This window comes from Schistocerca americana, chromosome 4, assembly GCF_021461395.2.
Source record: "Schistocerca americana isolate TAMUIC-IGC-003095 chromosome 4, iqSchAmer2.1, whole genome shotgun sequence".
Classification (NCBI taxonomy): domain Eukaryota; kingdom Metazoa; phylum Arthropoda; class Insecta; order Orthoptera; family Acrididae; genus Schistocerca; species Schistocerca americana.
Window position 1 is genome coordinate 763113890 of NC_060122.1, and position 13569 is coordinate 763127458.

Consider the following 13569-nt stretch of genomic DNA (forward strand, 5'->3'; position numbering starts at 1 on the left):
CCACAGATCTGAAATGGACGTGAAGCCTCGGGGAGAATCTGTAAGGGTATTTTTAAACGATAAAGTTCAGCTTGTTGTGCGCACGCAATGCAATTACGAACGTACTGCGCAACATCCTGCTTTCTGGTTTGCCACCAAAATCCCTCTGCTAAACATCTTTCGGTTGTCTGCTGTCCACCGTGTCTGCGAGGATATGATCGTGGGCCTCTGTTGTGTTGGGGAACGACAATTCGCGGTCCAAATTTTGTTTTACGGCATAATACACCATCTTCAAAGCAAAATTGTTTTTGAGTTGCGTATTTTTTGTATTCTGTATCCTCATCTTGTGCCTTTCTCCAGTCCTCAGTATCTCGGCCTGTTGCTTCCAAAAGTGCTATTTTCCGACTTAGGCAATCTGCATTCGTGTGTTTTTTGCCTGGTTTGTGGATAACTTCGAAATCCATTTCGGAAGGACATAGGGCCCAACGGGTGAGACGACTAGATGGATCCTTTAACCGAAGCAACCATTTTAAAGCTGCGTGGTCTGTAATAACCTTGAACTTCCTACCATACAAGTAGCATTTAAAGTATTTGATTCCATAAATAACACTTAACAATTCCTTCTCTGTTGTGGAATAATTTCTTTCTGCCGTTGTTAGTTGTCTCGAGGCGTAGGCTATGGGGTGTTCAGCGCCATTAATATTCTGACTCAAAACAACTCCTACTGAATGACCACTTGCGTCACAGGATAAAATAAATTCTCTATCGTAATCTGGGTAGGCTAATACTGGACTGTGTGTTAACTTAACTTTAAGGGTTTGAAATGCCGATTCACAATCTTCAGACCAATGAAATTTTGCACCCTTTTTTAATAATTGGGTTAAGGGTCGGGCAATTTCAGCAAAATTTTGAACATATTTTCGGTAATACGATGCGACACCAGTGAAACTTTGTATTTCCTTAACGCGATGTGGTGTTGGGAAGTCCTTAACGGCCGAAATTAATCGAGGATTTGTTTTAATTCCTTTTTCACTAATGACATGCCCTACGTATGTAACCTCTGTCAATGCAAAACTACATATTTCCATATTTAATGTTAATTTAGCTTTTCTAAGTCTCTGACAAACGTTACGCAGACGCACAGCATGTTCATTAATGTCTTTGGAGAATACAATAATATCGTCTAGATATACACAAAATTGCTGAGTTTTGAGTCCTTGCAATACTCCATCGAGTAGTCTTTGAAAAGTTGCTGGTGCATTTTTCAAACCGAAAGGCATTCTTTTAAATTGCCAGTGGCCATCAGGGGTAGAAAATGCTGTTTTATGCCTATCTTCAGGTGCAACTTCCAATTGATGATATTCGCTACGTAAATCGATTGTTGAAAAGTATTTACTGTTTCCCAAACTGTCAATGATATCTGTAATGTTTGGAAGAGGATAAACATCTGAGATAGTTTGTTTGTTAAGGTGTCTGTAGTCACAACAAAATCTATTTCGTTTCGTACCGTCGGGAGACTTCTTTGGAATAATTACAATATTTGAATTATAAGGCGAATCAGAATATTCTATAATTCCACCTTTTAGATGCTGTTCTAAAAATTCATCCATTGCTGGCTGTAACTGATGCGGAACTCTATAAGGCTTCTTATAAACTGGGGGGCTAATTCCTGTTGGGATCCTATGCTGTGTGATATCTGTTGCTGGCAGTAGACCTTCTGCATTAAATAAATCTTGAAACTCAACTAAAACTGCTTCTATCGCGTCTCTATCATTTCGTTTCAAATGCTCAATCTTCTGGCGTAATGCGGTTTTATAGGCGTCTGGTTTCTGACCATCAGCAATATCTGACCAAATGAAATCTTCTTCTTCAAAAGTACTGACTGTAGCTACTAATATTCCCTTATGCAACTCTTTGTCCTCCACTCCGAAATTGTTAATACGTACTGGTACTTTTCTTTCTCCCTCAACGTCTTGAACCCGTACAACACTTCTACGTACAAAACAATGTGATACATCTAATTCCTCATTTTCTTCTAATGGTACTGGTATCTGGTATCTGGTATCTAATGGTAATGGTATCTGTAGGTACCTCAGGGTCAAAGGTCATCTAGAAAAGTTTTCCTGAACCAAATGATATCTTATCCCGCGAATCAACCTTCAAGGACGTTGCACGCAGTGTAGTTGTTTTCGCCTTCCGGTTAGGGAAATATTGCGGCAGCGGGCTCTTTGCAGCGATGTCACCTAGCTGAAACACTATTCCACTAAGTTCTACAGTTTGCTGTCTGAGGTCGATTTTAGGGTGATGTTTATTCAGGAAATCCAGCCCTAGGATCGCGTCGTACCCGTCAGTTACCTTTGTTACCACTTCTACATCTTCTTGAAATTGTACACCGTGAATATAGAAAATCAATGTTGTACATCCTAACGACTTCACTGTACCTCCTTCTACCCCACTCAATCTATACCTTGTAGGGTCATATTTCTTTTCTCTAATGCATTCATTACTCACTATTGATACGTTTGCGCCTGTATCCACCAGTATCCTTGCCTGTTTATCATATGTGGTAGCAGATAACCAGCATTCCGCCTTCACATTCGCCTTAATGGCATGAAATTTTATTGGGAACGCCTGGCGGCGGCTCCGGCATTCCCGTTTGAGTTTAACTGATTTCTATTTCCAAAAATTTTCTTAGACCTGCATTCCTTGAATGTGTGACCTATTCTTTGACAATTAGTGCATTGAGGTTGTCTGCAGTTTTTTGCTATATGTCCCTGTCGATCGCACCTAAAACATCGTACTCCTGGTGAAAATACATTTCGCTTCTCCTTGTATTTGGTGGCAATGTCTATATCTTCGAAAGCCGTCGCCACAGATACAGCTTCCGCAAAATTTTTAGGAAACTCTGCCCTGCCACGAGGGGACTTTTCAGGAGGTAACCCATGTAAAAATGTATCTAAAGCTCTATCTTCTGTGTCTTGTAAAATAACTTTATTTGCTTCATCACTAGTTGTCAACTGATAGGTGTTAATATTAACTTTTCTAATCCTGTCTACAAAGCTTTCAAACGACTCGTTTTGCCTGTGAGTGATAGTGTTTAATTTTTCTCTATAAACTCTACAGCTGTTTTGTTTTTGGAAACGTTTAAGTAATCCTTTCTTCAATTCCTCTAATGTTGGAGCATTCCGTAATTCTTCATGGTACAATACGTGTGCTTTAGCCTCTCCTAGCAATCTTAACTTTGTCATTTGTAAGAGCTGTTCATCTGACCATGATCCTAACTTTGCAGCTGCTACTAAATCATCAAAAAAGGCTGTTATGTCTTCGCCAGGTTTACATGAAAAAGGAGTTACCAAGGCTGCTGCTGAGGAATCTAGGGTGGGAGGGATTAAACTGGTTTGCCTAACCTCACTCAACTGTTTGAATAATGCATTATTATCATTTTTAAGCTGTGCTATTTGATTAACTAAGCTCTGAATAGCTTCCTCAGTAGAAACCGCTTGTGGTGCTGACTCTGTACGATTTCGTGTGATCATTTTACAAACTATTAGTTACACAAACTTACTACACTGAATTAAAAAGATGTTTAAATATTTTCGACAAACTCTTAAAATTATGAGAGAAAATACACTTCTAAATAAAGAAAATATTACGACTGCTATGCAAACCTCAATCCTTTCACACATTAAACAATACTAACTGTGGACCTTTAGTGACTGTCATTCACACCTCATATTGAGCCAAGGGTTTTTTCTCTGACACCAAATGTAACACTTCTGTCACTAAATGTAACTGGGTTTTCTCTTTTGATGCTAGTCAATTGTCAGGATGAGCATTACTGCAATGGACATTTAATTCTAAAGCATTATGTCAGGGTGAAAATACTAAATAAATTAATTTTTCGCTCTTAACAACATGTGGGCAGGGTGGGTTCTTCCTTGGCTCGGGTATGAGGTAGAATGAAACAGCATTTTTACATAAGATAACTTTTATTGCAAGTGTCGTACAACTGTTTCCTTACTCGATGTTCTGGCTCGGAGAGCGGCAGCTGTGTCGTTTGCGAAGACTTCTGCTGCGGCAGCGGCGGCGTCTGCTTACTCCTAGCGGTGTGTATCTCGTGTCCAGTTGACTGGAGATGCGCATCGTGCTGTGGCCCGTTTAATTATCGAGAACGAAGTCGTGCATCGGATGGTGATACCTTGGATGTGGCGCCCCAATGTTTCTCTTCTCTAAGCGGCCGCGTGTGTCAGTGTTGTGCGTCGGCCAGCGGAGCGGCGCGGCGGGGGAAGGCCAATTTCCCGGACTCGAACAACGGACTCTCGCTTGCCAGTCTTCGGCTGTCGGATATTCATCCCAGCTCACAGATGACTGCTGATGTGAAGCCGTCTCCTTCCCGTCCTCACGAGTCACCCGGGTACGTAAAAATCAGACTTCAAATACCTTCTAACTCCTGTCTTCTGGTGCCGAGGCTGCTGCTTACTATTCCATTATAGCGGCGGACTTGGGGCGTCTGTGCATGATGTAGTCTCTTCTTGCATGGCGGTCTTCAGCACCGAAACTGACTGAAAACTACTGCTACTCTTCTCTTCTTCCTCTGTCGGGCCCACTGCGTCTCACGTATTTACGAGTATTCACTTCAGTCCACTGGAAGTGAACGACTTCACGGTCATTGCCTCGTCTGTCACGTTGAAAAGCTTCTGGAATAATCTTCTTAACGTCGGTCATTGGCTCTTAGAATGTAGGTGAGTCCCTTTGCTCACATGTGACAACTGAGAAACACGTTAGCCGGTCGTGCGATGCCCTGACGGCTGAATCGACAGCGTCCGCTTATGTGGAACTTGCTGACTTCACGGTCATTGTCTCTTCTGCTCTGCCCGCTGTTTGCCAGTATGTAACTCTCTAAACTAAACCAAGTTTTTCATTTATTTTCTAATTTCTACTGCACTTTGATTTCACTAATTTGTTTACTTATCTTAAGTACCACTCAACAAAGTAATAATCAGTTAAACTCAGGGCGATTGTGTCCTCATTGCCCCCAGACATTGTTACCAAGCAGGATCCTTGTTCCTATTTTTCCTAATATGCTGAGTGTCATAAGAAACAAATTGAATAGTTACAGCCAGTTTATTAATGAATAATTTCCCATTTAAGAATTTTAGCCTCAGTCTACTTTCAATTAACTGTTGTACAATGGAGGCTTTAGTATATGACTGAAGTAAAGCAATTTCATTTTTTATGTTTGGGAATCAATCACTGGAAAAAATCCAAATCTAAAGAAATGCACGAATTAAGAGTGCGGAAGTTTTATTTATTTTACATATAGCTTGGAGCACATGGCTGTTTGGTTTGGTACGTATTCTAGCATTTAATTTTGTTCAAGTCAGTAAAAAAGGTTCAGTTGTTCACACAATAATTATGAAATCCAATTTACAAAATAAGTAACGGCAAAGTAAAATGTGCTTGCTTTTTCCCTAAGTTCATTGGAGACATTATGCTGAGGTCACTAAAAGTCATTATTCACGTAACGAACTTCAGTACTAACATACAGTTTAATTGCATACATATTTTCAAATCTTTACTCGATTGCCTTTTTCAAAATTTAATTCCAAACATAACGTAAGAGTGACTTCTAAGTTTTCTCTATCATTACATACTCATTTTAAATTAGTGTAAAAAAAAACCATGGCAACCTTTAGTTGCCACGTCAGTGTTTAATAATACATGTTTTTCTTTCCCATCATCTTGTGCAGGATTTTGGATGTAAATTGCCCTAGTGGGCTGGCGACCGTTAATTGCTTCCTTTTCGTTCATTAGTGTAACTTTTGGATTCATAATCAGTGGTACTCCTTTCTGTCCAGTATTGTTCGTGAGTGAATGCACAAAATAACTTTCATTTTCCAAATTATGGCCCTGTTCGGCTTAATTACTTTTACTTTTAGTAGACTTTCCACCAGAAGGGTCGGTTGTACACTTTCCTCCTACTTATCGGTATCACTTCTTCGGGAAAGATACCCTTATTCAAATATAAAAAAAATCCCTTAGGCATACATGCCATCCACGGTCGTATTTTATATCGCAAGCAGGATAGGCCGATTAGGCAGAGAGAGGTTACAATCTGTCACGATTAATTGACAAGTAGCTGTATTACTCTAAGACTTTCGGATACCTAGTAAATCCAATAACAAACTATGTGCCTGAGAATGAAGCTTATTCTGATTCGTAAACAATTTTAGTGGAAAAAATTTAATGCGTCTGGTTGGGCATAAGTAGGTCAATGAAAGGGAGTAAGTAGTTTCCTTTCTCAGCAATAGCCAATTCAAGATGTGCCGCCTTTTATGACCATCATCATTGACTGATAGGGTTGTTATACTGCTAGTGTCTAACACATCCGTCTTATTCGGCAGTAGCATGGCAACGTTTTGAAAGAGCTTTTCTCGACGGGTAGCAATGGTCGGCCATATAACACCCTTCTTTCACTCCGCTTTTTGACAACTACAAAACACGAATTCATTTGAGAACGTCTATAAATAATTTGCAATTATTAACAACACTACACTGAGATTCTACGACAGAACTCACAGAGATGTAGTGCAGCTGAGTTAGTAAATAAGATTGCTGTAACTGGTATTTTTATATGATTACTTAGAATCCCTTCTTCCCGATTGTGAACATCAGCATTACTATGGCAGGCAGTATATAACTCATCAGAGCACGTAGTCGTAGTGCAACTTGAAGGCTGGAATTCGTCAGATGAGGTGTAGTTATGCATAACTAGACTCGTTTAAAGAACAAAGAATTTTTACTTGAACACTCGTGACCTGTTTATACCTTCCGCGTATGAATTACGAAAAAAAAACAACACTTTTATTGCTAATATAGGTTACTCCGTGATTATTGAATTGTTCTTTATACTTAATGGTACCACTCCGTCTTCAGGCCACGAGTGGCCTACCGGGACCATCCGACCGCCGTGTCATCCTCAGTTGAGGTTGCGGATAGGAGGGGCGTGTGGTCGGCACACCGCTCTCCCGGTCGTTGTGATGGTATTCTTGACTGAAGCCGCTACTATTCGGTCGCGTAGCTCTTCGTGTACCCGTGGGCTAGCGGTAGCGTCTCTGATTCATAATCAAAACGTCTTCGGTCCTGGGTTCGATCCCCGCCACTGCCTAAATTTTGATAAATAATCAGCATTGGCGGCCGAAGACTTCCGGCATGAGAAATCAGCCTCATTCTGCCAACGGCCTTGTCAAAGAGGGCGGAGGAGCGGATAGAGGTTCAGGGCACTCTCTTGTCCTAGGGGTGGGAAATTGCCCCTAAAGGCGGAAGAATCTCCATTGGCAAAAGATTCCGGAATAGTCCCCCATTCGGATCTCCGGGAGGGGACTGCCAAGGGGGAGGTTACCATGAGAAAAAGATTGAATAATCTACGAAAGGATAACGTTCTACGAGTCGGGGCGTGGAATGTCAGAAGCTTGAACGTGGTAGGGAAACTAGAAAATCTGAAAAGGGAAATGCAAAGGCTCAATCTAGATATAGTAGGGGTCAGTGAAGTGAAGTGGAAGGAAGACAAGGATTTCTGGTCACAAGAGTATCGTGTAATATCAACAGCAGCAGAAAATGGTATAACAGGTGTAGGAATAGGAAGGTAGGGAAGAGGGTGTGTTACTGTGAACAGTTCAGTGACCGGGTTGTTCTAATCAGAATCGACAGGATTCGTTATGAATAGGAAGGTAGGGCAGAGGCTGTGTTACTGTGAACAGTTCAGTGACCGGGTTGTTCTAATCAGAATCGACAGCAGACCAACACCGACAACGATAGTTCAGGTATACATGCCGACGTCGCAAGCAGAAGATGAACAGATAGAGAAAGTTTATGAGGATATTGGAAGGGTAATGCAGTATGTAAAGGGGGTCGAAAATCTAATAGTCATGGGCGACTGGAATGCAGTTGTAGGGGAAGGAGTAGAAGAAAAGGTTACAGGAGAATATAGGCTTGGGACAAGGAATGAAACAGGAGAAAGACTAATTGAGTTCTGTAACAAGTTTCAGCTACTAATAGCGAATACCCTGTTCAAGAATCAAAAGAGGAGGTATACTTGGAAAAGGCCGGGAGATACCGGAAGATTTCAATTAGATTACATCATGGTCAGACAGATATTCCGAAATCTGATACTGGACTGTAAGGCGTACCCAGGAGCAGATATAGACTCAGAGCACAATATAATAGTGATGAAGAGTAGGCTGAAGTTCAAGACATTAGTCAGGAAGAATCAAAGAAGTGGGATACGGAAGTACTAAGGAATGACGAGATACGTTTGAAGTTCTCTAACGCTATAGATACAGCAATAAGGAATAGCGCAGTAGGCAGTACAGTTGAAGAGGAATGGACATCTCTAAAAAGGGCCATCGCAGAAATTGGGAAGGAAAACATAGGTACAAAGAAGGTAGCTGCGAAGAAACCATGGGTAACAGTTGATTGATGAAAGGAGGAAGTACAAACATGTTCCGGGAAAATCAGGAATACAGAAATACAAGTCGCTGAGGAATGAAATAAATAGGAAGTGCAGGGAAGCTAAGACGAAATGGCTGCAGGAAAAATGTGAAGACATCGGAAAAGATATGATTGTCGGAAGGACAGACTCAGCATACAGGAAAGTCAAAACAACCTTTGGTGACATTAAAAGCAACGGTGGTAATATTAAGAGTGCAATGGGAATTCCACTGTTAAATGCAGAGGAAAGAATACATTGAAAGCCTCTATGAGGGTGAAGATTTGTCTGATGTGATAGAAGAAGAAGCAGAAGTCGATTTAGAAGAGATATTTGATCCAGTATTAGAATCGGAATTTAAAAAAGCTTTGGAGGACTTACGGTCAAATAAGGCAGAAGGGATAGATAACATTCCATCAGAGTTTCTAAAATCATTGGGGGAAGGGGCAACAAAACGACTATTCACGTTGGTGTGTAGAATATATGAGTCTGGCGACATACAATCTGACTTTCGGAAAAGCATCATCCACACAATTCCGAAGACGGCAAGAGCTGACAAGTGCGAGAATTATCGCACAATCAGCTTAACAGCTCATGCATCGAAGCTGCTTACAAGAATAATATATAGAAGAATGGAAAAGAAAATTGAGAATGCGCTAGGTGACGATCAGTTTGGCTTTAGGAAAAGTAGAGGGACGAGAGAGGCAATTCTGACGTTACGGCTAATAACAGAAGCAAGGCTAAAGAAAAATCAAGACACTTTCATAGGATTAGTCGACCTGGAAAAAGCGTTCGACAATATAAAATGGTGCAAGCTTTTCGAGATTCTGAAAAAAGTAGTGGTAAGCTATAGGGAGAGACGGATCATATGCAATATGTACAACAACCAAGAGGGAATAATAAGAGTGGACGATCAAGAACGAAGTGCTCGTATTAAGAAGGGTGTAAGACAAGGCTGTAGCATTTCGCCCCTACTCTTCAATCTGTACATCGAGGAAGCAATGATGGAAATAAAAGAATGGTTCAGGAGTGGAATTGAAATAAAAGGTGAATGGATATCAATGATACGATTCGCTGATGACATTGCTATCCTGAGTGAAAGTGAGGAAGAATTAAATGATCTGCTGAACGGAGTGAACAGTCTAATGAGTACACAGTATGGTTTGAGAGTAAATCGGAGAAAGACGGCGGTAATGAGAAGTAGTAGAAATGCGAACAGCGAGAAACTTAACATCAGGATTGATGGTCACGAAGTCAATGAAGTTAAGGAATTCTGCTACCTAAACAGTAAAATAACCAATGACGGACGGTGCAAGGAGGACATCAAAAGCAGAATCGCTATGGCAAAAAAGGCATTTCTGGCCAAGAGAAGTCTACTAATATCAAATACCGGCCTTAATTTGAGGAAGAAATTTCTGAGGGTGTACGTCTGGAGTACAGCATTGTATGGTAGTGAAACATGGACTGTGGGAAAACCGGAACAGAAGAGAATGGAAGCATTTGAGATGTGGTGCTATAGACGAATGTTGAAAATTAGGTGGACTGATAAGGTAAGGAATGAGGAGGTTCTATGCAGAAGCGGAGAGGAAAGGAATATGTGGAAAACGCTGGTAAGGAGAAGGGACAGGATGATAGGACATCTGCTAAGATATGAGGGAATGACTTCCATGGTGCTAGAGGGAGCTGTAGAGGGCAAAAACTGTAGAGGAAGACAGAGATTGAAATCGTCAAGCAAATAATTGAGGACGTAGGTTGCAAGTGCTACTCTGAGATGAAGAGGTTACGACAGGAAAGGAATTCGTGGCGGGCCGCATCAAAGCAGTCAGTAGACCGATGACCAATGACCAAAAAAAGAAAAAGCTCCTCAGTTGGCATCACAGCGCTGAGTGCACCCCGGAAAATGGCAACAGCGCATGGCGGCCAGGATGGTCACCCATCCAAGTGCCGACCACGCCCGACAGTGCTTAACGTCGGTGATCTCACGGGAACCGGTGTAACCACAGCGGCAAGGCCGTTGCCCTTGTACTTAATGGTAGGCCAAAATTATTATAAGGTAAGAGACTTTTCTTAAGATTGTACTGCAGTTCTTCTGTTTGACGCTCTTCCTTCGCGACATGGAAGAATTTCGCTTTTGTTACATATCTTCTAAAGCATTTTGAGAATGCTTACGCTCTTTCACCCATACTGTACAGTGATGCTGATCAAGACGAAATTGTGGCAAATACTGAGCAGTGCTAATCTTGACTACCCTGGAGAGTCACGTTATGGTCCAACAGTAATGCCCCCTATAGCGGAGTGAACACATAACTGAAGCTGAGGTGTGCTCCTACATAATACACGGACAGCTGAGCAGCTCTTTCATGCTCTCTGTCATGCATCGGTATGCCTAAATATGGAGTGGAGTGGATAACGAAATGAGAAAGGAGAAAAAAAACGTATTTTTTATCATCCGTGCCCTAAGCGGTTGACGTTCTCACCACTTCCCTTCGATAAGGAAACTAAAAGAGAAAAGACGGAGCTCATGCACAGCTTCTAGGAAAATGAGATGTAGATACATTATTGCATCCATAAGAGCAATGGTACTCCCACCACATCCCTAGGTCCGTTTCCTCAGTCACATACGCGAGTCTTAGCTGCATGCTTGGACACTGAAATGTTGTAAACTAATTCAGTCTGTTCGGTAGGCAGGTTGGAGCTCTGACTGTATGCTTGCGATTGTGGCTTTAGTGCCGGAAACTTTTAACATAATTGGGAAATCAAATGAAAGCTTAGCAAGTCTTACATGCAGTCAAAGGCTGGTTTCTCAGGTATGTTGAGCCAAAACATCATGGCCACCAGCTTAGTAGCTTCTTTGTCTGTTTTTGGAACGAAATACATCACTGATTCTGAGTAACAGGGATCTGACAGTTTGTTGGTCGGTTTTTGAAGGTATATGGCGTTGGATGGAAATGGAAATCAGCGTTTGGTGTCATTGGCTGGGAGACCCCTTACGGGACAGGACCGGTCGCCTTGGTGCAGGTCTTATTACATTCGACGCCACATTGAGCGACCAGTGCGCCGGATGGGGATGAAATGATGATGAAGACAACACAAGACGCACTCCCTGAGCGGATAAAATCCCCGAACCAGCCGGGAATCAAACCCTTGCTCATTAGGACGGCAGTTCGTCACGCTGACCATTCAGCTATCGGGGTGGACTGTGCCGTTAGATGTCTACGCGTAAATAACAGGAGGATTTGGTCACCGAGGCAGCAGGCTGAGTTCACTGTAATGTCCCTCAAACTACTGTAGCATAGTTCTGGTTGCCAGACATGGACAATTATACTGATGAAAGATGACATTACAGTCGGGGAAGACATGAAGCATGAAGAGACGCAGGTGTTTGGCAGCTGTGAGCGTCTTCGATTACTGCCGGCCGCGGTGGTCTCGCGGTTCTAGGCGCGCAGTCCGGATCCGCGCGACTGCTACGGTCGCAGGTTCGAATCCTGCCTCGGGCATGGATGTGTGTGATGTCCTTAGGTTAGTTGGGTTTAAGTAGTTCTAAGTTCTAGGGGACTGATGACCACAGCTGTTAAGTCCCATAGTGCTCAGAGCCATTTGAACCATTTGAACCATCTTCGATTACTGCCACAAGTTCCATGCAAGCGAAGGAGTGTCACCGATAGCATAATACTGCTCCTTGCAGCCTGAAGCCGTGGCGCGCTGAACTTTCCGGGCTGCCGTCCACCAAGAGGGCTGTGAGCGTCTTCGATTACTGCCGGCCGCGGTGGTCTCGCGGTTCTAGGCGCGCAGTCCGGATCCGCGCGACTGCTACGGTCGCAGGTTCGAATCCTGCCTCGGGCATGGATGTGTGTGATGTCCTTAGGTTAGTTAGGCTTAAGTAGTTCTAAGTTCTGCTCCAAAAATATGATTCATCAGAAGATTCGACACGTATCCATTGATTGGCGGTCGAATCCCGATGGTCCTGGGCCCACCGCAATCATGATAGACGGTGTCATTGGGTCAACATGTGAACACATAGATTCAGTCCGCTGCGGAGCTCCATGTTCAACAATGTACGATGAGCGATGTGCTCGAAGACGCTTGTGCGTGCACCAGCATTGTGTCCTTTCGGCACATCACCATCTATACTTAAAAAAAAAAAAAAAAAAAAAAAAAATGGTTCAAATAGCTCTGAGCACTATGGGACTCAGTCCCCTAGTCCCCTAGAACTTACAACTACTTAAACCTAACTAACCTAAAGACATCACAAACATCCATGCCAAATGCAGAATTCGAGCCTGCGACCGTAGCGGTCGCGCGGTCCCAGACTGTAGCGCCTGGAACCGCTCGGCCATCCCGACAGGCCATCTATCCTACTATACAGAGCAGACAAGTCTGTCAACCCCACGTTCTGTGAAAAGTCGACGACGTCCAACCATTTAGCGCCTACTGGTAGTTTTACTATCCTTCTACCACTTTCTGTAGATGCTCACGACAGTAGCACGTGAACATTCGACCTGCTTCGCCTTCTTCAAGATACTCGTTTACAGGTTCTGAGTAATAATAACTTCCCTTTTGTCAAAGTCGCTTATCTCAATGGATTTCCCCATTTGCAGCCCATATCTTCGCTAGGGTGATCCCCGTCGGTGTCTACTCCTCTTAGATACTTCTGTTACCGCATCGCATGCCTGCAGTTCCACCATGCAGCATCCAGCGTCGCGGTGGGAAGTGGACATAATGTTTTTGCTGATCAGTGTAAAGTAATTCACCGTAATATTAAATCGCCTTAACGTGCTACAGCTTTCAATACAATAAGCTTGTGTGTGTACTTCTAAGTACAGTATATATAAGAGATTATGCTGCATGATATTTATGTTTGTGAAAGAAAAACATGAATCATAACACAGCAAAATTTTCAAATGCTGGTGTGTGCAAGAACAGCTTTTATGTCGCTTTCCGGCAGCGTTCGGTACTTGTGTAAGTGACAGGAACAGAAACAGCCCAGTAATAAAATAGCTGTTGGCACAACAGAAACAGGCTTTATATGCTACTGCACAGAAAAACGGCGTGATGAGCATGCTGCCGCCTTGAGCACTTGCATCCCTATTCCTAGAGGACGC

At 42.6% G+C, this 13569-nt stretch overlaps 1 pseudogene; it reads right to left on the bottom strand.

The window, feature by feature from the left end:
* Positions 1 to 10368: 10368 nt before the first annotated feature.
* On the bottom strand, positions 10369 to 10486 carry LOC124614545 (annotated as a pseudogene).
* Positions 10487 to 13569: the final 3083 nt, after the last annotated feature.